Consider the following 25653-nt stretch of genomic DNA (forward strand, 5'->3'; position numbering starts at 1 on the left):
CATGCCAATTTATAATTGATCCATAATTAATTATAGACCGATTAAATTTAATTCGGAACTGACCTCTTTCTAATCACTAATGTTCTTTAACTGAATGTCACCCTATTTATACTGATGTCATTTAACTATAAACATATGGAACAAACTGGTATTATGGTATTTTCCTTAAGTTTTTGGAATATTTTAATTTATGCTGACACTCATTTAATTACAAATTTTGCTATTTGTTTTACTATATAAAAAAACAAGGAAAAATTTTCTATATTTATTAAATCGATCATCTTGTGTTAAGTGATTATTTTTTCATTTAATTTATGTGATAATCTTAATTATAAATGCGATTTCATTTTAGATTTTTTTAACAGCGGAGAATAATTAAGAGTGCTTTTCGGTATTGATGTACTTTCATGATATACCTTCCACATCCCGCCCCCCAGTGAGGGTTGAGAGCAAGTTGATAAAATAACAAGTCAGCAGTTCGATTCTAAATTCCCACCCTATAGAGAAGGGATTGTTGCTTTCCTTTTTCATGTTTAGAAAAATAAGAAATGCATCGTATTCCGAACACAGATGTTCTTGTAATGCAGAACATCGTCGCCCAATTCTTCTTATACTAATATAAGTAAAGGACATTGCCCAGAATTCCTGCACTGACCTTTTTTCTAATCTAACTTGCGTGAAATTCGTCCACAGCTCCGAACGGAAAAAAATGTTTTTAACTATTGAAGAAACATGAAGGAATTAAATGATAAAAAATAAAAATTAATGAAAAGTGTAGCAAACTTGAAACGTCGAAGTGTTTTAAATGCGTTTTGTTATTAGAAATGCAATATTTTATTGCCGTTTTCAAATTCTGAAGAATAAAGAAAATTCTGTTGTATATGATTCTGAAACATTCCGAAATGCATCCACTACCTTTCTGCCTGTAACATATGTGCAAAAATCTACTCCTTTATGGGCAAGTATAACATTTGGAATTGAAGGATTTATTAACCATGATTGTTTTGATTGCTGTTGCTTGCGAACAGGGGCTCCCATTGCTGTAATCTATATATTTCTCTTACACGGCACCAAAAAAAGCCTCATTACAACTCCCCGAATGGCAACGTTAGAAAATCGACCAATGATTGCTGCTGAAAATGTCACATGGCAAATCTAAATGAGGTGGCTCAACATATAGCGCTTTTAAAAACGGAAACAAAAACCAGAGTGAGCATTATCAGGTTGTTCAATTCAGATTCATGCCCTAAAAACATGATAATATTTAATTTAAACTGGCTCAATATATAGCGCTTTTAAAAACGAAAACAATAACCAGAGTGAGCATAATCAGGTAGTTCAATTCAGATTCACGCCCTAAAAACATGATATTTAATTTAAACTCAATCAGGAATTAATTAATTTACTTTATTTTCTTCATATATACAGAGAACAGTCGGCAAAGAATTCTGTTAGGTTAAAAAACATTTCGCCTAAAAAAGAACGAATTTTAAAAGAAATAAAAATAAACAACTTAAAAAATATAAATGCTGTTGCCAGCCATAGAATTTTTTGAAAGTTAACTTAGCAACATAAATCAAAATGACATAGAAGCGCAACTAGATCAAAATTATGATACCTGAGAGCTTGACGTAACAAATCCTTCAATTCTATAAGTGTTGTATCGCCAAATGCCCAGATTAACAATTGTGTCTTTAAAGAAATTCTATAAAAAGTTTTATAAAAAAAAAACTTCTACCCAGTTACTTCTACAACTGCTTCTTGAAGAACTTGGCTCATTGATTAAAAATATTGTTTTAATTTTGCAGTACTAACTTTACCTCTACTTACATTATTGCTATGACCCTCTTTCATTACATTTTACAACTTCATGCTAAATTTGAGGAATTTAAGTTGTTTTGTGGTTGAATACTGACATTTAGAAATGCGTAATTAAAAAAAATAATATTTAGAGGTTAAGAGTTGCCTTAGAAAAATTTGAATTGTTGACACTGAATTTAATAATGGAAACAATCGTTTTTGTGAAAAATTGCATTGTATTGCTGACATCAAAACTATATATACTTTTATATATATATATATGCATTTTACAACTTCATATTAAACTTCTGTCGTGTGTCTGAATACTGACATTCAGAACAAAAATTAAGGTTTAGAATTGCCTCGGAGAAATTTGAATTGTTAACAATGACTTAAACAAAAAGTTTTATTCTAACTGACAAATACTATATTATAATTTTAACTTTTTCTATGACTATACTCATTTTCTCACTCTTTTCTTTGTTTTTTATACATTTTATATTTTTGTGATAAAATAAAAAACTTATAGTTGTTCTGCTTCCGAACACTGATGAAAACACAAAATGATGGGCTTCATCAACAATCAAAAATATATACATTTATTTTACAAATTCCATATTATTAGGGTGGCGCCCTTCAGAGAATTAAAAATACAAAATTATCTTCATCGAAGTCGATGCTTTACATCCGTCGTTCAGAGGCAGACTACTATTTCATATTGTTTTACAACACATGGCTTTAGCCCTCTGGTGGAAAAGACTTTAAAACAAAACTTACAACAGTTGCTTTTCTCAACAACTGAAATTTGGAATAGTGTGATTAAGCAAAATATGTGAACTGTTTGCAATTTCAAATTAATATCGAAATGTACAGGTTTAGAATTTTCTGCAGTGAAAAGTTTTCGGAACTTCAGTATTCAAAAAAGTATACAAAAACTAGACGTTAAGAACGTATCCAATGAGCGAGCAAAGCGAGCGAAGCAGTCCGAAAAGAACTGCGCAGTTCCGGGGGTTGAAGTCCAAAAAACAGTTTAAGTCCAAAAAACACTGTGCAAAAAAGTTTAAGTCCAAAAAACACTGTGAATGATGAGCAAATAAAAGAACAGAAAATGGGCATACAATAATTTCAGTTCTATAAGCAAGAACGCTTCTCGATGTCTATAGAAAATGACAAACACGTTAACCAGTGGGTACGATGGAAACAAGCTTGAATAAGAATAAAGTAAAGCTGATAAAAAAGCAGGTTTGAGGGGGTTTGGTGTTAACCCCAAAATGTAAAATAGTAAATTAGAAAATATTTACAAACATTGAAAAAAGATGAGTTACTAGTAATACCATTTACCAAATTATTGTAATTTTCAAAGTACGAAATGATTCCCAGAAATCAAAGTCAGTCAGGGATGAGCAGTGTCAAATGATTTCAGCTGAAGAAAAATCAAACTTATGTCTAGAATTCTAGCCATGTAAGGCGATAGCGATCTTTCAGTATTCCGGTTTTGGTCATATATTCCTTGTTTTTACTTGAAATTTAAGGGCATGTTTAGAACCGAAACTGTAGTAAGACCGTATTTATATTTGTACTTTTATTACGCTGTTTTTTTTCGTTAGACTCCTTTACGCAAGATATATCATGTCCTCATTTTAGACACACTTGAAGAACAGTCAAAAAAAGCTGCTCTATGTTAATTAAATTTTTATAATATATTTTAAATAAATGAAGTTAAAATATATTTCTATGGTAAATGATACTGATTCGGAAAAAATCTTGGCGCAATATTTTAAAACCATTCTTTTTCAAAAAAATAGCATGTTCGCTTTTTTTCCCTCTAATTATTTGAATGTCACTTCTGTCAAACTGACTATGCGCTTACAGGAACAGATAAATAAACAAATCACACTCAATAATTTTGTAATTTACTCACCATAAGCTAAAATAGTGGAATTTATTTCTTAACCACCATCTTTATAATATTTTTCAAAAGTCCTAGGTAAATGTGTTAAAATTACACACACGTTGGCAGTCAAAAATCTTTTAAACGAGGAATTAACAGCCACGTTATCAAAATTTGACGAATGAGTAGTGAGGAAGGTGGTATTAAAAACATCAAGACTTAATAAATAACCGGAGAAAATTGAGAGGAGGAAGATGACTAGTGTTGGATACAACTTTAAGATATGCTTGTTTGCAAAATATACTCATTAAAAATCTTTTTAAAAAAATAACTGCTTTGATAGAAGTTTCACGGTTGAATAGCAAATGTAATACTACCCAACGAGGGTGATCTTAAAAAGAAGTATGTATGCGTAAAAATAATTTTTTTAAATAAATTGAGAATGGTACTAAAAACAGAAATCTAACTGAATGGTTATAAAAAATCAAACTCTTACAGAGCATATCTCTAGTTCTTAAAATATATGTTTATCTCTTGTATAGTCTCTAAATAAAGTCTTTTTTCATGTCATGGATTTTCACGCCTGACGAAACGCTACTTATTTTCTTATATGCAAGCAAAATGGAATCCCATAGTAAGAATTTTAAGATTTTTACATGAGTTATTTTATTTCTTTTTATTTGAGTACTTCTCTTTCAGTAAGATTTTGCTGAAACTGGCAATTTATTTGAGCGTGAAATAAATCCAAAATAACAGAAGATTATGCATGTTCTATTGAAAAAAAAAAGCTTAAAAGAAGCGTAAAGCTTACATTTCTTAGAAAACAAGAGTTTTGGAAATGCGTCTTATGACTCAAGCCGGGCGATAAACAGAAATAAAAATGAGTTATCGATATTTTAACTCTCTTTCACATTGCTGTTGGAAGCATTCGAGATTTATAAAATGTGCCGAAAAGTATCTATGTCTCATATATTTCTTAGTGTTCTTCTTATATAGAATTGTATATATTGCGTATACGGAATTTATTTTTCTGCAGTATTGCTTTTTTTAATTACAAAGCCTATTGAAATATTTTTAATTAAAAATATAAACTTATTTTAATAGTGTTTATTGTTTTTCGATATAACAAAATCATGAGAAAAACTTTTGTTAAGATAACTGTTTTTCCGGATGAACTACCTTCTTAGTTGAAATTATTGAAATCTTATTAATTTTTAAAAAATTTCTTTTGGATGAAAACTAATGGATGTTATACAATACATTCCATTATTTAAAGCTGAAAAAAAGTTTCTTATCGATTGAAATTGATGTAATACTAATTTCTCTATTATATTAAGCTGTGGAAAAGAAACTATTAATACCAATTCATAAATGTAATTCCAACTTATATATTATATTAGGCAGTGAAAAAATTTCTTTTAGATTAAAACTGATGAATGTGATACCAACTGCTCTATTGTATTGAGCTGATGAATCATGTTTATGGATTAAAAATTATGAATGTGATACCTGCTGCTCCATTATATATAGACTGTTCAAACGTTGTTTTTCGATTAAAACTATTAGTGGGATACCAACTGCTCTATTATTTAAGACTAAAAAAAAGTTTCCCTTTGTGGAAACGTTGTTTTTCGATGAAAACTATTAGTGGGATACCAACTGTTCTATTATTTAAGACTAAAAAAAAGTTTCCCATTGTGAAAACGTTGTTTTTCGATGAAAACTATTAGTGGGATACCAACTGTTCTATTATTGATGACTGAAAAAAAGTTTCCCCTTGTGGAAACGTTGTTTCTCGATGAAAACTATTGATGGGATACCGACTGTTCTATTATTTAAGACGGAAAAAAAGTTTGCCATTGTGGAAACGTTGTTTTTCGATTAAAACTATTAGTGGGATACCAACCGTTCTATTATTTAAGACTGAAAAAAAGTTTCCCACTGTGGAAACGTTGTTTTTCGATGAAAACTATTAGTGGGATACCAACCGTTCTATTATTTAAGACTGAAAAAAGTTTCCCACTGTGGAAACGTTGTTTTTCGATGAAAACTATTAGTGGGATACCAACTGTTTTATTATTTAAGACTGAAAAAAAGTTCCCCATCGAGGAAACGTTGTTTTTCTATGAAAACTATTAGTGGGATACCAACCGTTCTATTATTTAAGACTGAAAAAAGTTTCCCACTGTGGAAACGTTGTTTTTCGATGAAAACTATTAGTGAGATACCAATTGTTCTATTATTTAAGACTGAAAAAAAGTTTCACATTGTGGAAACGTTGTTCTTCGATGAAAACTGTTAGTGGAATACCATCTGTTATATTATTTAAGACTGAAAAAAAGTTTCACATCAATTGAAATTGATTGATATGATACCGATTATTCTATTATATTAGGCTGGGTTTCTTATGAATAAAAATTAATGAATGTGATTCCAACAGTTCAAATGAATAAGAAACACTACCGACAAGATAAAATATTTTTACTTGAAATTCTATATCCATTTGTAAACGCTAAGGTGAACCCCTTCTATCGAAAAATCGCATTTGATTTGATTAAGAAGTTCAAATACAAATCAGATGATTTGCCAAGCAATGCTGGAATCAATTATTTCGCTTTTGTAAGGAAGCGTCTATCAACTTCCTTCTCAAATAAACTACAGCTTGAAAGTTTTAAATGGTTATTTGCTCTGATCCAATTCAATAGTGAATGGTTAATGTTTGATAATGTCTTTGATGATTCCCTCACCTTAATAATTAGTTGCGAAACCTAACAAGAGCGTTTTTTAATTCACTTCACTCGAAAAATACAGAGTGTTATGTAATGTTCCCCTTTATATAATATGTACCATAAAGACCAACGTTAATAGAAATTTTTAGAATTCTTATCAAAAATAAAAACAAATATATTATATTTAACAACATAAAAATTAATATTCAAGCAAGGAAAAAAAACAGACGCAATATAGAAATATAACATATTACAGTAAAGGAAGGTGAATGTAATAAATATCAAAACAAACTTTATTTTTGAATCTTGAGTGAAGGGTACTTTGGAAATACTTGGATACTATCTGACAGCCGTAGTTCAATTCAACACTTCAAAAATTGGGCCCTCATTGGAGATAAAACCAGTTTTTCGATCTTACAAAAAGTAAGGCTCATTTCCCAGCAGCATGAAGTCCACTTTCAATGGATCCCGTCCCACGTCAATATCCACGGAAACGAGTTGGCTGTCACTCTTTGCAAAGAAGGGACTAGACCATCCAGCCCCCTCCACCTCAGAGCTTAAATACCTTGAACTTTTCGCAAGGCAATTCTACCTATTCACTCCTGGTATAAAGCAAAAAGACCAGGACTCTCTCTATCTCTTCCTGATGACAGGCAAACCAACACTTGCTTATCCCGACTGGCCAGTGGACACCTGAAAAGTCTCACATTTTCTGCTAATCAAAAGATCCTTCATCTTTGCCCTAAATGCCAACAAAACCAGGCATCACCTGAGCACATCTTGAACTGTTTAGGGCTGGACTGGAACAACATTCATTTCACTCCTCTTATAGTTTCGGACTTCCTAAATATCAACGGATTTATTGATCAGGTTTGACTCCGTCAGACTAGATGGGAATTAGCAACAACAACAACAAATTTTATTAGAGGTTGAAACTTGAAGGTGTTTTTTAATAATCGTCCTTCAACTCCTCTCTGTTTCCTCCCCTGCATTCAAACATGTTTTTATTTTGTTCATATCATACACCCTTCCAGAATATGATTTATCAGACTTCAATAGCAATTTTGTTTTCCTCACGCCAAATATTATTTTCCGACTTCCAATTTATATACTTTTTGTTTTCCTTTTTACAAAGGATTCTAAAGCAGTGCATATTAAGCGTGTTCGTTACGAAACCTCCTAATTTAGAATTCTGGTTGGAAATTAAGTAAAAAAAATTTTTTTATGTTATACAATAATTAATGACACAAATGTTTCTCTCTTAAATAATGCTCAGTTAGCCTTAGTACGTTTTATTCTATAGTGTTCATGATAGTGGTAAATTAAGGATTATTCTATTTTAATATGCTTGGGCATAGTTTTAAAACAAAAATAACTACTGAATTATTTAGAACGCTGAAAATAGTTAAGATTCATCTAATTAAAAATACATTGTAGAAGTGTCTTACCTGTTTCTTTTATTCGTTAGCCTGGTTTGTTCTGATTTGTTCTTCTAGGATTTGTTTAACCCTTTCCACCGGCTATATTTAGAACACTTCCTTGTCTGATGAAATGTTGCGAATCTGAAAATTCAGCTTGCTAATCAAGAATTCAATAATTAACTGTTGATTTGAATTAATTTCGAGGAGTGACTTAGTAAAAATTCAATCCTAGGCTTTCCCCATCTGTATTTAACTTATTATTTGTCAATAGAGATATCACATAATAATTACAATTTATCAAAGAACTTTAACATCATCTAAAAAGCAAATTTGGAGACTTTTTTTTTGTAAATTTAATTTTGAGTGATGGTAAGCTATCCAATTCTCTTCGTCTTTTGAAAAGATTTTAAAAATACACAAAGTAAAAACTCAATGTAAGGAGTATGCTGTTACGAAAGTCATTGAACGCTAAGGTTCAGAGAGAAGAAGAAAATAATGAAAATGCTAAACTTGAAACAGCAGCCTCCATGCATTCTGGGACATCTTCTAACATTAAGGAGGAATTTATGTTTGTTTGCGAATCAATAATTGAAAAAGACAAGAAAAAATAATCCTTAAACAGCTTCAACATACAATTTTTTTGTTTCTAGTTCTCATTAGTTTGTGTTTCGGGCACACTGCCTCAATAAAAAATTTTATTTGTTTTTCTAAGTAGAGTTGTGTTGAAAATAAATATTATTTTGCGCTTAGGCAACTTTTTCAGTTTATGATTATTGTTACTAGTTGAATACTCGTTTTTCTTCTTGAAATTAAACTAAATAATCAATAAATCGGTAATGATCAACATTGTATAAGCATGCACAAAATCATAAAGAGATAAGGGGACACAATCATTCGGCATAGTTCTATTGCTCCAGAGCAACTCCTGGTAGTTACAAATTACCATAATCAATAATTTTTCCGGAAGGGTTGAGTGGGGTCAATTGTAACATATTTTACTTAACTATTTTTAACTAACAAAAAAAACAATATATTATTAGTATTAATTGACAGACCAGTAAAGTAGACTTTCTTCTACTAGAAAAAAAATGCCTTATTTTAAACGTTATTATATTAGTTATTAACAATTTTTGACAGTCTTGCACTTGTTACAATTGTCCCCACTTACGTGGTCAATTGTAACAGTTCATAAATTCAACTAAAACATAGTTAATTATACATATTATCATAGTTGTGATATATTTTTTATTGATCAAAATAGTAGTGATATTTTAGGAGTAAAGATAATAATGAGCAGCGACCTAAAGGGTTAAACTTTTAACTTCAAGGGGTTAGAAATTTTAATTTATGCTGTGAAAGGTGACAAATAAAATAATACACATGCAACATAATATAAATGATATAGGAAACTATTGGTGGTTCTTAAAGAGTTAAGTAATGGTTCGTAAACATAAGAAATGGAACCTAAGGGGTTAAGCAATTGCAATTGAAATTATGAATTTATTTTCAGCTGTTACAATCGTCCCTTTACTTATTGTTACAATTGTTCCCAAGACGCCATTTCAGCTTCATTTGTTAAAAACAGTGCTAGTTAATTAGCAAAACTAATATTTTTTTTAAATGTTAATTAAGGTGTCCATTTATATATTCGGTTAATAATTTTTATTTGTTTAAACAAAATTACTTTGTTACAATATAATAGTCTAATACCAAAAAAAGTACTTACGTAGCGTGAAAATATCTTTTGTGAAGTAACTCTTTCAAAAGTACATAAAAATGGTTGCCAGCAGGGGTATACATGTAGATTTATTAAATACACCTTGTGCACCACCTAGGAACCAAATCTAGAACCCGACACTCGAAATTTTTGCTCTGTTACAATCGTACCCTGTTACAATTGACCCCATTGTCCCCTACTTATTCCCCTAGTACTCATAGTAATTATCGTGATACGTATATTAGTATTCATAGTACATATTTAAACAGCACCAATTAACTATTATTAGTAACAACTAATATCAGCAATAATTAACACCAAAAAGTTATCCATTTTTCAGATTATTATTTTTAAATTGTAAATAAGAACGGAATCTTTAAGATGACTGCACTCGCTTCAAATATCAAGTGTTAAATCCGAAATGATAAGCGTACTTATATATTTGACAAAACTGATCGCAACTTTTTCATAAAAATCGGCATAACTCAAAGGAGAACTACGAAACACAGAGTTAGTTAATTAAACTTTATTTCGCTCCAAGGTAGCAGGGACAGCCATGCTGATGCAAACTATACTTTGGTAGAAACATATCAGCTCTCCATTGATTTCGGGCTAACCACAAGACGTTTTCGTGGTTTTTACCACCATTTTGCTTAAATCCAGTTTCCCTTAAAAAAATTCGTCTTTAACATGAATGTGACTTTGTTCTTTAAACAGGAGTTCTTTTTTTTTCCAGGAAGGTTAAGAAGTTGAAAATGAAAGACAGCTGCATATTCATTCATTGGTTTGGTGCTTAACGGTGGAAATTCTATAAGTGGTAACCTAAATTATAAGAAATGAGAATCGCATAACCAATCATAAACGTGTATTTTATCACGATAGAAGAAAAAACTGTTTTATAAAAATTTTTATGAATTAAAATGTGTCATTTTTGCATGAAACTGCATTATTTTTAATGAAAAATTGAAAATAGTTCACATTTCAACAACTATACCTAAATATTTTTTGTGTTAAAATCAATAAAATTACTTTTATTTAATTTCAGAAATATCTTTAGACGTAATGAAAGGACGTAACATTTTGACTACAATCAGCGTTATTTAAAAGAATACTTTTTTAAATAAAAAATTACTTAATTCTCAACAATTAAAGCTATACAAATCGGTGAACCATCTACTCCTCGAAAGTTGAGCTCATGCTGCTTCTGAATCGTTTTTGATCGGATAACAAGACTAGATAAAATTTGATACCAGTTTGTGCCAAATTAAGATTGCACAAATTTTATTCTATGAATATGAGCCTAAATATATGTATCTCTATTTTATCATTTGAAACAAAATTATATTCTGTGAAAATAGTACGCGAAAACAAGCAAATGCTACGCACAAAAATCATTAAAATTTACCTTTATAAAATAATTAAAATCAAGCAAATATACCCCTAAAAGTTTTATGAGTTATGCCTTCACGAACGCACTGAAATTATAAAGATTGAACGAAAAAATGAAAAAGAGGAACATATAAACTTTAGCGATTATTTACTCAAATTCACTAAAGTGTCACTTAGACGATTCTTCTACTAAGCCCTTCATTTTTGATATTATTTTAAAAATTCCAACGGCGCAATCTTTATTTATTCAATAGCAATATTCGGATAAATCGTGTTGCTTCCGGCAAAGATAAATTAAATCCTGGTTTATAAAATATCATTTTCAAAAACAAAATATCATTCATTTAATTACTTCCGTATTTCTTTATCTTATGTCTTAATGGATATCACAAGTTGACTAACTGAAGTTTAATTAGCTTCTTTTATAAACTAATGAATAAATTTGCATATCTTTTAACTTAATTCTAAAGCAAAAATTCTTTTTTGAAGTTTAGAAAGCAGCTCTTTAGATAATCTTCTTCTATCATTCTATTTTAAAATTCAATTTATTAATATTATAAAAACTGAAGCAGATACAGCTTACAACTGCAATTTTTATTTAAATTACTAAGAAAGCTAAGCTCCCTGCTTGCTGTCTCTCACCAGTCTCGATGACTGCTTTGCAATAGTTGTTATTTCTTAATGTAAAACAATTTTTTCTGCGAAATTGGAAATTATTCGCATAGATGTGTTCTAAAAAGATTTCTGTTTACTTACGCTTGTGCTCCACTTTCCACGTCCAATATTCATTTTCTTAAATAAAATGTTCATTGCGAGATAAATCTGGTTGGTGAATACAAATTGCTTGACACAAAATTTGACATTTATTTTTCAAATTTTAGCATTAATTTCAAAAATTAACAAAAACACTTAGTATTTATGAACAAATTTGGTTGGTACCAAATTTGTTATAACAATAAACTTTTAATTTTAACTATTACTTAAAAATTAAGAGGCTAAGCACCTCACCAACTCGATGAAAACTTCACTAAAATTATTTTTTGGCAAAAAAACAGGTTTTTCTGCAAAACATTTGAAACAAACTGTGAAAATTAATTATCTGAAAAATATGTGCTAAAACGAAGTCAGTTTTACTTATTTCTTCACATCCAAACATTTCTCCATTAAGATCTATTTGAGCCTAAATAATTTTCCAGAGGAATCATTTTTGACAATAACATTCCAAATTAAAGATAGATTTCTGTAACAAATTTTATTCGATTCACAACCGTAATTTAATATTTTTCCTTAGCAAGCAGACTGACATTAAATACAATTTGTTTAAGCATCACATTGTGCATTGAAGCTGATCGTTAATTTCTTAATCATTCAATTGATCTCATTCGTGTATCATATTTTTTTTCTGCTTATTTACAAATATTTTTCCGATGTGTTTTGGATGTTCCTTCTCTAAAAAAAGAGATACCATTTTGTTTTCGATTGCAAACATTTTTCATTTTTAAATTTAATAAGCCACAATAAAGAAGGAAAGTTACAATGCTACACGCTACATTAACGGCGTCTCCACAGCAACTGAATGACTGTTCACATAGAAATCACAGGTATTCGCGTCATACAACAACGCCCCCTATAGTTCGTTGCGATAGCGAATACAATTTATGACTTATTTGATTTTAAACTCCTGACAAACAAAAAAATATAGAAAAACTAATGTGGAAAAACTGTATGCTGCAATTTGCTATAGTTTGGATCCTACCGTATATATAGTTTGGTTACAGCAATTTTTAATTTAAGGCTTTCAAAGTTTCTAGCATGCAACATCACAAGCCATATAAAATATATGATGGATATTTTGGTTTGTGGCTTTATTTCGATGGGACACTTCTTTCCTCCTTTCTTTACTTATTCTGTATTTTTTCCTGTCCATGAGGAGCAGAAAATGAATTACTCCTTGTAAATATATGAATTGATATAGACTGTTCATAATATATATATATATGTTTGGTTAGCATTGGTACTCTTTGCTCATAACAAAAAATAAAGGTGCCCTTATTTAGTTTGGGGACACTCAATTAATATCATGTTAAAAAATTCGTTAAACTTTGACCGGAATTATCTGTCATCACCGTCACAGTGTCAAAGCTATAGTAACAAAATAAGCAAATATTGCGTCTGATAAAAATTCTACTTCAAACTTATTAAGTTTATTCTGATGGCTATTGATTGTTGAATTGTGCGGATCTCATGATGTGCTGTTTATTGTAGCAAAGTGTATTGTTGTACCCAAGGTGCCCCCCCCTTCTCACCACCTCCCAAACAGCCCACATTATTGCTCGCAATCCTCTCTCTATATAATTAAGATACATTATTGGGATTGCAGTAAAAAAAAGGGAAAAAGAAGTTAGAAAAAAGTTTACTAACTGCACTCCAATACCATAAATATGCAGGACCCAGAATATAAGATAATCAAACAAAAAGGAATGCAGGAGAAAGCAATAAAAAACATCCAATAAAAAATGAAAAACAAAGAAAATTTTAAAATTTGTCCAATATACACATCAAGCCTTATACAGTTTTACTTTTAAATGACAATAGACAAAAAAAAGTCATTGATCGAATGATTTCTGTCGTATATTTAAACCTTGATTTCTCTAGAACCTCGTTTAAATTTTGCATTTTGCCATTAAACATTATATATTTTAAAAAGATGGTGTAAAAACTTAAATAACTTACAAATCAAAAAACTTCTTTCCCTAAAAAAAATTGTTTTTTTAAATAAATCATTAAAAATAAGTAGAATGATCTTCGAATAAATAAATTTTATAATTTTGTGCAAATAGTTTTCGATTCGCTTATAAAACTTTCGACTGTTCTCTTGTTTATTATTGGGACACTGTTTCCAAGATTGCAGCTACTCCCCATATTTTGAGGAACATTCAAAATTTGTAGAAGAAAAGGTATGTTTGTTAAGAGAAAGTTTCGTTTCTGTGGCCGATTTCGTAACTTAAAATCTGGCCTGCTCTTAAATACCATATTTAAGTTGAGGCCTTCGAACCATTAAGATTCTATCTTCCGCAAAAATCTGAACATTTGATCAAAAATTATTTAGTGTGTTGACTCCTTTTTTTGCGGTGTTCATATTTAAGAAAATTGTTTTTAATATTCGCTTATTTGCTTTTTTGTAAACAAAAATGTGAGTTAGAAAGCTCAGCATTTTAAAGCTATATCTTAGAAATAGAGGATTTAAAAGTTCCAACTTATATATATATATACGTAAAGCACTTAAAACTGTAATGAAATCACTTTAAGCCGAAATCTTATGAATATTTAAATGTATTTCCAGATATTTTGGGAAAAAATGAAGTATAGAAGAAAAAATAAAAATAAAATGATAAAAAAGTTAAGAGTATGTGGTTTTTAGTTACGTTTGTTTTTATTTCCTTTTTCGTGATTTCCTCTTTTATTGAGAACTTTTTGCCATTCCTATAGAAATTACACATTTCATTAATAAATACTTAAAGTCATTTACTTTTCCATTGTGTGTCTGTCTTTTTTTTTAATTTTAATTAGCGATGTTTTTTTTCACAATATAAATCCATTCAATTAAAAATTAAAAGAGTAAGTCAGCTGTGAAAAATAGTATTGATTATTTCTTAAGTCATTATTAAAACTAATTTTTAAAAAAAAATTAAAAAAGCATAATCTAGTCAAAAATATTAAGTGAAAAAATTTAGAATTTTGTACAGACAAAACAATTAACATACAAAAAGCGTCCATTATTAAGAGTTTGAGAAACCTTGGGGGAGAGGGGTGTTTTATACATTCTTTTTCTTCTATAAATCTATAAAACTGTCATAAAAACTATTGGTTCAATAACGAAAGTTTTGAAGTACATTATTAACTACATTACTGAAAACAATGGTAGAAAAAAACAGAATAGGTGCTTTCTATGGGGTTAATAGTTTAAGGAGAAAAACTTATATTTAGAAAAACATGTGTGTTTTATTACCTCCATTAGGTAAATACCCGTTCTTTGTCAGGGAAATAAACAAATCAAAAAATTAGTATTAATCAGTAGCACAAAGATTAAAATCATATTCCGACACAGTTAAAAAAAAATTTTCTTTTGTTATTAATTATTATTATTTTTATGCTCCCACGTGTTTTTCGCTATTAGAATAAGAAAAACACGTTCTTAAAAATCAATCCAATCAAAATTACGACTAACTACGAGTACATACTGTATCATTTGGCATGATGCTATTGCTCACGGCCAACTCATGATATTCAAAATTTTCCATAATCAAGTAATTTTTTCCGGCTCAATAATATTAGTTTCTTCTTACAAAAAGTTGCACAGTGTTGTATCTCTTAATTTCCATGCATCTAGCTTCTGCGTAAATTAATTGTTTGTTATCACGATTTCTCGAATTTTTTCGTATCTTATGTACAGTTACGTTTCTTATCTTATGCACAGTACGTTGATAAACAATAATTAGTTAAACTTTTACTGTATTTAGGCGCTTTGATGTAAATGATTTGTGCGAAAGCATGTATTTCTGTCTAAGCTTCTTTAAAAACTTTTATGTATAGTTGCGATTTGTTTCGGGGTACAATTTAAATAATTTAAATTTCTCTTCAAAATAAAATCGAAAAAAGCATTCGCCTTCTGGTAATTTGCTCCGTAGAAAAATCTTTCAAAGCATAATTGTGGGACATTCAACGACCTGCCTCGTATTTATGCTCTTTGACTCGTTAAACTGTTATTGTTTAGAATGTTATTTCGAATAAACAATACTATTATGTGGTGACTGCATTTATACTCTGTTGCAAGTTAAGAAAAAACCATTATCTCTATGGAGAAAACCTGTTTGCATAAGCGTACGCCAAATGGATACCAAGCTTTCAGCGCAAACGTATAATCAACATCGCCAACTCTTGAAACGACGTTGCAGTCTTCTTTTTGGTTGCTTTCTGAAATCGAAATAAGGAAAACAAAACTTATTGAATAATCAATTAACAAGTAATAAGAATTAATAAAAATGATATCTAAATATCGTAACAAATAAACATCATTCCAATTGTACGTTTTTCTAATCGCACTTAATGAAAAGAAAGAATAATAAATATAGTTTCTTGTAGATGATTTTATTCCACAGTGAGAAAGAAATAAAAGTTTCTGACCTCGCATTTGATTTGTTAAAGACTTGTCAGCTTAAGACGCGTCATTTTTAGTGGTCCAATAAAATCCAATGCTCTTATAACGTCATATAATTGTTTCTTTTTTAAGAACGAATGTTCTCCTTATTTATCAGTATATGTCGCCAAGACAAGGATTCCAGTAAGACTTCGATATTGTAATCTTTTTTTAATAATTCTGGGATACGTATCGTAAGAGATAGCGCGAATTAAATTTAAGTCTGGTGTGTTTAATTTTTAAAAATCTTTAAATTGTTTTAAAAACATATTTGTATAATTTGATTACAAAACAAAACAGGATTATATGCCTTCGTGAATGATCACTTAAACCCTATACCGCAATGGTCTTTTCTTAACTGGAACGGAATATAGTATCAGCTTGTATGGTCATTTCCTAGTGTTCCAACATACATGTTCTGACGTATAAATTTTAATATTGAAGTTCAACCTTAAATTGTTTCACATATACCAAGACAAATCAATGTTGGCATATGCCTGTTTAGGCAGAGGGGGTGCGATTGTTCTTGTTTTCCAGTGGCGCCATCTATGGCCAAGAATTCAACTAACTGTTTATAGGGCGGATCTATTCATACATCCATTCATTCATCCACAGATCGTAATTTTGACCTGGATCAGAGAACAATCGATCTCCAATCCAGTATCCCCAGAGATATTGATTTGCGACTCGACAGATTTAACGTGCATCAGTCACTTTACTACACGTGGAGTCTTCAGCCGGCGGGGTTCGAGCCCACGAACTCTCGGACATGGGCCTAACGCCCTACTGACCAGGCTATCCCAACCACATGACAAATCAATAATTCGTGTATAAAATATCTAATTGGGTGATTTATGTGTTGGTGGAGTAGCTTAATGTTTATAAAATCACTTTGTAAATTAAGAATTATTAGGGAGTAAAATCTTTCATAAAGACAGTACAAGTTTGCAGCTATTTGAGTGACAAAGTGAGAAAAGAAGCTACAAATTAATAAACCAAGTTACACTATAGACCGATATAACACGAATGAACCAAGGTTGATGCATTCTTTAAAGTTATTAGTTTGCCTAATAAAAAAAGAAAACTAAACTGAAACAAGCCTAAAGATATTCATTTCTAAACTGAAAGATATAAATTTAAATAACAACTGATGAATTGGAATCCTAAACTCCCTCTGAGATCAAAAAATTTTACATTTCCAATTGTATTCCTGTTAACACTTAATAATTTTTCTCAGACCATAGAAACTGTGATGTTAGAATTCAAAACTAATTCATTATATAAAATATTAATTTGGAATTCATAGGTTGTCTGACGTGGTGAGTGTTTAGCAAAGTAAAAAGCAAAAACCTTCAACAAAATTCAGATACTTGGCAGTTGATAAACGCGTAGCACGAAGAATGAACTTAGAATGAATAATGATATTTTAACATATTTTACTGTTTGAAGTCCTACATTGAGCATACGAAACTTTATCATGTCGACTTTACACTCTTAAGTAGTAATATAATTTTTTTAGATTGTTCAATTGTGTCAGGTTTTATAAATTTTGAGTTGATTCGTGACCAAAGGTATCATCCGATTTTAAAAAATTTTGTATGAAATTTCTTTTTACATAAGCTATATTTTTTTCATGCTATCGTTTTGAAGAAATAGAACCTTGGTTTTATCGACCCACCCTCCTATTTATGGCAGCATAGATGTACCGTAGAGCTAACAAGAGAACACCCAATTAAAAATCTAATGTTGCCGCTACGGAAATAAAATTAAAACCTTTTTTAATGGGGGAAAGTCAAAGAAATGACTTGACTTTCTCGATTTACACTGTATGAAAAGCCCTTAAATAAAAAAGTACTACGTATGTGTAAGTACATGAATTAATCATATTTAAAAACTGCATATTCTAACACAATAAGCTTCTTTTCTTACGCTTTCTATATGATGCCGAATTTTGAAAGCAGAGCAACTATACGTCCACACTAACCTATTGGAGTCATTTGCTCGTCTAATCTCATTATCGGATATTTAAATAATAAAAACAGGAGACTTTGACAAAATCAATAAGGCATTTATTAAGCCGCAAAAATGCAGACGATTTGTACTTTATTCTAGTTGAATACTTTAATTTTCAAATACGACCTAAATTGGTCACTTTATGTCCTATAGTTAAAAACGTTGAAGCAAATTGTTTAAAAGGGCAATTTAGAGGCAAACTAAAGTATTTGCTTTTCACCCATTTAATCATAGCTCTATTTAACAATCAAGTAAATCAACATGTAGCTAACATATAAAGGTATAAAACAGTTTTGAGAAACTGAAAGAAATACTTTAAAAATAAACTTTTAGTTATAAATAACAAACATTCCAGCTGTCCGTAATACCACACTAGCCAATCTCTTCCTTACATATATGTAAGTATGCATACTTTTTTCAAACAAAATTATAACAATATGATTTAGTATAGTTTTATAGAGTAAATTTGCTCAACGTCTGCCTTGAATTTATGCTGTGGAATCAGATTTGCTGCACTTCAAATACTATCTGAATATATGTACGAGAATACTTTTCAGTGTTCCAACCAAGGAAAAGCAAACATTGTTAAAAAATAATACTATCTGTTTCCATTCTTAAAGTTTGTTTTCTTTCATATTTTAAATAAAGTTTCGGTTTTCTTTTAGTTTTAAATTTTTTTTCTAAATTACGAAAAATAGAATTTTTTTTTTCTTGAAAAAATAAGAAAAAGCTTAAGTTAATACATCGAAATATTATTCACTAAAACATTGCTATAAAAGTTAATATTAGAAAGCATTAAAAATATACAACGATTTATTTAAATTGTTTTCCTCATTCCCAAATCTCAGTTTTTAAATAATACTTAATATAATATTTGATATTATTTTAAAGAACTCACTTTCCCGTTTTCACACGAAAGTAACGTCTCTCAAATTTACTTCACAATAAAATTGAGACACCGATTTTTTTACAAACAACTTTAATTTTTATTTTAACTGCATAGAAGTATTAAGAAACGTTTTCAACACACCTGTTTTAATAACCTGCATTTAGATACAAATTAAGAACTATTTAGGATTAATTTAAAGAAAGAATTTCGAAAATGGCAATTAGAAAAAAAAAATTAGCATCTGGTAGTCTGAAAAATAGGATCTCAATAATTTAGTTAACAGAACGAGTGGTCGAAAATTCATAAATAATTTCAAGAGAGAACATTTTTTTTTTTTTTTTTTTTTTGCATTTATACAAGTACTTCATTTTACTGAATTCGGGAGAGATGATTTCAAATCTGAAGATTGCCTTATTCGGAAACCTAAAGATTCTTTTTTTAAAATAATATTTTAAGTTTAGTTAATTTTTTGTCAAAATGTGCAAACTTATAAAGTACGTGTATGTTAATATACATGCATATACACTTGTACACTACTTTAAAAATAACACTTAGGACAAAGAAACATATTACCTTAACGTATTGTGTCATAAACTAAACTATATTATCACCTTCTTCCTACCTTTCGATCCCTATGTACTAGAGAAGTGGGGACACTCAGCATTCACTGGGGTCAACTTTTCAATTTTTCCAAGAAAAACTAACACCCTGCAAAATTAAGCTATCCATAGTGTGTAATACAAAGTCTTATATTCCAAATTCTTTTCTTCAGAAACTATTCGATTGATTTCGTTCAAATTTTATATTTTGTCTTACAAAATGACTTTCGTTAAAATGATGTAAAAATTTTTAAACCTTACAATTCTAAATATTTCCAATATTATTAAGTAATATATAATATTAAAAAATTATTAAAAATTACTTTTTGATGAACGAATTTTATAAATGCTTCCGAGGACCATATTATCCAGATCACCTTCCCCACAATACTCGTGCGGTAGGGAATCTAAATCTGTCTAAAAAAAGTATGTTGATATAGAGAAAGTTCGTTTTTTAAGTTCGATTTTATAACTTAAAATATCGTCTGTAATAACTAATAAGCATATTTGTGCGCACCCCCTCGAATCATAAAGATTGAGTCCTACAACGTGAAGATGAGATCATTGGATTAAAAGTTATTCAGGGTGATTAATTTATTTTTATAATTACTGTACATTACTGATATAAGAATTTTTTCAAGTCGAATAATATCTTCTGATAGAAATATTTTCTCTCGAATTTCGAAAACCCCCAAAAATTGCCTCATTGTTTCGTTAGAAAATACGACCATCATACCGTTGGTCACGAAATTGTGGAACTTTAACCTCCGTTACTAACCTTCTTGACTGGCAACTAGTTGTATCAGAAATATTTAGTTAAATCAAAAATCAAAAACATCAGATTTTTTTAGTTTTAAAATTTAAATCTTTTTAAATATCTCACAGTATACTTAAGTGTACACTAATCTTGAATACTTAATAATGGTACAACAGCACAAACTAATTCACAAGAACTTTTTTATTCAGAAAACACTTTCACACATTTGTTCTAGATGATTTCCTAAAAAAAAGTGAGAAATATGCAAAGAAAGAAAATTATAAAATCGATCGTTGTATTTGCTTTAACTAATCAACTTTTCAACTGACATTACTTTAATGAGATTCTTAGTATTTTGCAAAACCAAACTAACATATTTCTGAAACGTATTTTAATTCGCTCTAAACAAATTCGCTCCTAATGCAAAATTTAATTTAGCTAATCCAATTTATATTATAATGAAATTAATAAAATTTTATAAAATAAAATTAAATTGCGAGTGCAGTTTTAACTGAAATTAAATCGCATGAGCTAAAAGTATTTAATACAAAATACGAATTCTCATTTTGCATAGCTATTATCTGAAGCTTAATTAAAAACTGTAAATTAAAACCAAAATTTCTATGGAAGAATCTTAAAATAAAGGTATGAGAAATCTGCAAAAATTAGATTTTCAATATATAATCAGAAGATGCGATATATAACTTCATTTAAAGTTCAACACAATACCAAAAAATACAAGCTGCGATTTTCATACTCGCTAATGAGATGTATCATAAATAATTGAAACAAAAATATAAATCATAGAAATTCAAAGAAGGGAATTGGAATAACTTTTTATACTCAATAATTCGAGGTGAAAACGAAAAAAAATTATAATCTAATCAAATCGCTTATGAACCATTTATTTGTTCGTTTTTTACTTTTATGTTACTAATAATAATAAAAAAACTAAGCCTTAGAAAATAAAAATTTAATTAAATGCTCATAATACTTTGTTTCTAAAACTTTATTGACATCGAAATCGGGAGTTTAATTTAACAAAAGTTTCAATTTAACAAAACATTATTAGATTCAATTGTCCTTTGTAGATTATTATCGCAATCAAGTTATTTAAAACTATTTCCAACGAGAACCTCACGCACGGGTTGAATTTGACATAGCGATGGGAAATTCAGTTTTACTCATTACATTATGTCCATCAAATATGATGTTAATCGACTTCACCAAATAGACTAAATAAATAGAGCGGCAGAATTGTTTTCAAATTCCCTCTATCTGTAAAAGCTGTATCGATTGACCCAAAACTTATAATCTAATGCTTATGATATGTTTCACATTTTATTTCATTTAATCGATATGAAATTTTAATATTTGTGTTCAGAAAATTTACTCATTTTAAAAGGTTTGTAAAAATCTAAAAAACCATTTTAGCATTTTTAAAATGTAGTAGAAATGTAGTTTATTTATGTGATATGTTTAAGTGAAGTGCATCTGTGGTGCATCCAAGCTTATTTTAACTACTATCTTCGTTTAATTTTAACCTCCTTAGAACAGGCGAAATGCTAAGGAATATGTATTAAAGAGTACGTATACGTACTAATACGAGTTGTAATACGAAAGTATCAAATTGAGAACAGATCCGTGTGATCTCAGGCCACTGTAGATTTTAATATTTGTGTTCAGAAAATTTACTCATTTTAAAAGGTTTGTAAAAATCTAGAAAACCATTTTAGCATTTTTAAAATGTAGTAGAAATGTAGTTTATTTATGTGATATGTTTACGTGAAGTGCATCTGTGGTGCATCCAAGCTTATTTTAACTACTATCTTCGTTTAATTTTAACCTCCTTAGAACAGGCGAAATGCTAAGGAATATGTACTAAAGAGTACGCATACGTACTAATACGAGTTGTAATACGAGAGTATCAAATTGAGAACAGGTCCGTGTGATCTTAGGCCACTGGAGTTAGAAAAGCTAGTTTCATATATGATACCATGGACCGTGAAGGGAGAATTGTATGATCACGCATAAGTGATCACGCGATTTACAAGAAAGGTCTGAAAGCAAGTAACTAGGATAACACAATAAACAATCAATTTCGACATCATCTAGAGTTATAGAAACGTTTAAAATGGCGATTGGTTAACCATTTAGCGTGAAGAACTGATTACTGCTGAACTTGAACATCTTATAGAAGTGCTGTTCTCAAAAAAAATTACCACAAAAGTTGCTTAAATGAAATTACCGTCTGTGTAACCAAAGAACGACTCCTTCTATAGAGCTTGAAGGTATCTACGACTATGAAAATAAGAAAAAGGACATTTCAAAGTATTTTATTAATTTCATCCAACCAGTGTCAGTAACATTCTTTTAACAAAAGTTTCCTTAACATTTTTTCCATTCCACTACCTCGTTACCATAGTCACAGAATGTTTTCTGGATAACTAATGAGCGGATTTATTTTGTTAGAAAAACGGATATGAATTGGAAGGCATGAGCAACAGATCTAGATATTTGGAATAATGTGTGAAATACCTTCATCCAACAGTGGATTGTTAATGACTGAAGGAAATTATGATGATCCATGCAATGGGCAGGATACATAAAAAGCGACATTTGTTTTAGGTCAAGTTGATACTTTTCCTTTATTTCCGATAGGTGAACCAAGCAATTAAAATTATAAGCATCTTTTATTAAAACGTTTGATTAATCTAAACATTGATTCATTGATAAATCTGAAATAAAGTTGACTCTACCCTTAATTTTTTTTAATTAATCTATGCAATATATTTTAATATATACAATAATCTATATTAATAAATATAATAAATATACTGTATATAATCTATACAATATATTTTTTATAATGTAGAATTTATTTACAATATATTTTTTTATAAGTCTATATTTTTGTAATACAATCTATATAAGAAAACTCAAAATTACTGAGTTATTTGATTAATCTATTTCTCAGCCATGTGATTCATTTAAAATCTGTTTAAATTCTGAAGAGAATCAGAATTTCCAAGCAAGAAGCTTAACTATATCATTTGACAAGAATAATTGAATCAATTGCCGTAATTTTGTGGCTGTGAAATTCAACCAGTTCTTTACTGGACGATTCACTGGAAGATTCTTATTCCAATTGAAACGTATTTCTATTGGTTGTTACAAGTGGCTGAATGATTAGCAATGAATTTTCAGTAGTCAGGCAAGTGACGTGACGACAGCTTAGACATCTCTATTGTATTCATTTTAAAGGTAAGAAAAACTTCATTCGTATAAAATCTTTTTAAAAAGTCCCATGTTTGCTTACTTTTTCAATTCTATTTATTTATTTATTTTTGTTTTGGCTTTACATTAACTAATATTTCAATAACAATTTGATTCAATTGGAAGTGCGATAGAAATTGCTCCAAATTTATAAAAATTGAAACTGCATTAAATTTCTATAATAAAATACTAAAATGGCAATTAATTTTCCGAAACTAGCTAGTAAAAATTAACTTTTTTGGATAGTAAATTTGGGAAAAAAAATCAAAAAAGTATTTTTTTTTTAAAATAAAGTACTAACTATTTTTTTCGACTTTATAATAACAAGTATTTATATTTTTTTCCTCACTACGCTCTTGCGCTAGCTATCAAAACTATTGATTCTCGTTAAAATGTTATCAAGATTCATAGTAAATAGGAAATTTAATTTAAATTATTCATTTATTTAATGATTAATTCAATAAAGTATGGTTAACAAATAATAAAAGGTCTTTAAAATTACTCAAATTGTTATTTTTTCTATTGTAAAAACTAGTCTTCTTTAAGTATATAGTATCCAAATCAAATTTTTTTAGTCTTAAACATTATATTCAATCCATTCATGTACCAATGACTGGTTTCCTATGTTATATATTTAATGTGAGATTTCCTAGCTTTTTTTAAATTTGATTGATACTTGCTTTGGTAAAAATAAAGAGATATGAATCAAATAAAGCACTTTTCCTTACAAACATAAATTGTTTAACGCGTTTCTGGTTATTTTAATTGTTAAGTTAGATGCTATTTGTTTATTCTCTAAATTGTTGTTATTTGCTTATCATATAGTTTGCAGTTGTTTGTTTTTTTGATGCTCGGATCTTTAGGAATAATAAGAAAGATATAAAGCAATTAAAGTATCTAATTTAATTGCAGGCATAATTTCTCAACTAGTAATTAATTATTTTTACTGTTATTAAGTAATGAGTAACGCATTATGTGTTTAGTTTTTAAGTTTTTATTTGTCTCTTATTCAATCTTGTTTTATGTTTTAACCATCGTTGAATAGCCAACCCAATTTTGAGTTTACGACTACCAATTTTCAATTCGGTAGCCTTAAAATTTTGAATCCAATCCATAAGAGAATGAAACTCCTAGATCTAGCATTGGAAGAAATTTTAAATTCTTGGTTTTTGATACAACTAATCCGCATTTACGTTACACAGAAAGGAAAATAGCGAAAACTTCCCATGTATAACGAAACTGCAAGGAACTCTAACCCATGATCCATCTACCACTGAAGATATTTTACGTCAGCACTGTGGTTGGTGCTATCCGGGTGTTATTATTCAGTTTAAAAATTTGCAGCTGCTGCATTTTTTTTTTTTAAATTTAAGTGAGACGCCATTTTTGGAAATAACAAAAATATATGAACCTAATAAAGCACTTAAATTCTTTGTATCATAATTTTTTTTAAGTAATTAATAATATTAATTGTAATTAAGGCATTTCTTGTAATGTCCAATTTTTTTGACTGAAATTTTGATAAAATATTTTAGCTAAAGCATGCTAACCACTTAAAACACACAAAACAGAGTGTGAAGCCTTTTATTTGCACAAAAATTACATGCTATCCAATACTTTAAGCAATATCAAAGAGTCAGGTGTACGTGTATACAAGTACAAAACTGTACTTTTTATTCATATACGCTTTAATAACTTTCAAACTACAACTCCATTATTTGACCATAACAAAATAAACGTAAAAAGTGCTTGAAGAAACCGTGCCTCATTTATCTAAATAAGAGTTTCAAACAAAAATGGATATAAATCGATAACATAATTATATCTAAAAATATTCATACTTACAAAAAGACAAGAAATAAGTTAGGTCTTTTTGTATTCTTTATTTATTTTTTTTTTGTTTTTTATTTATTTTTTTTGTTTTTATTTATTTATTTTTTTAAATTAGCAAATTTTAGTATTGCACTAAGATAAA

This window comes from Parasteatoda tepidariorum, chromosome 7 (assembly GCF_982258835.1).
Source record: "Parasteatoda tepidariorum strain Cologne lab strain chromosome 7, Ptep-v5.0, whole genome shotgun sequence".
NCBI classification, from domain to species: Eukaryota; Metazoa; Arthropoda; class Arachnida; order Araneae; family Theridiidae; genus Parasteatoda; species Parasteatoda tepidariorum.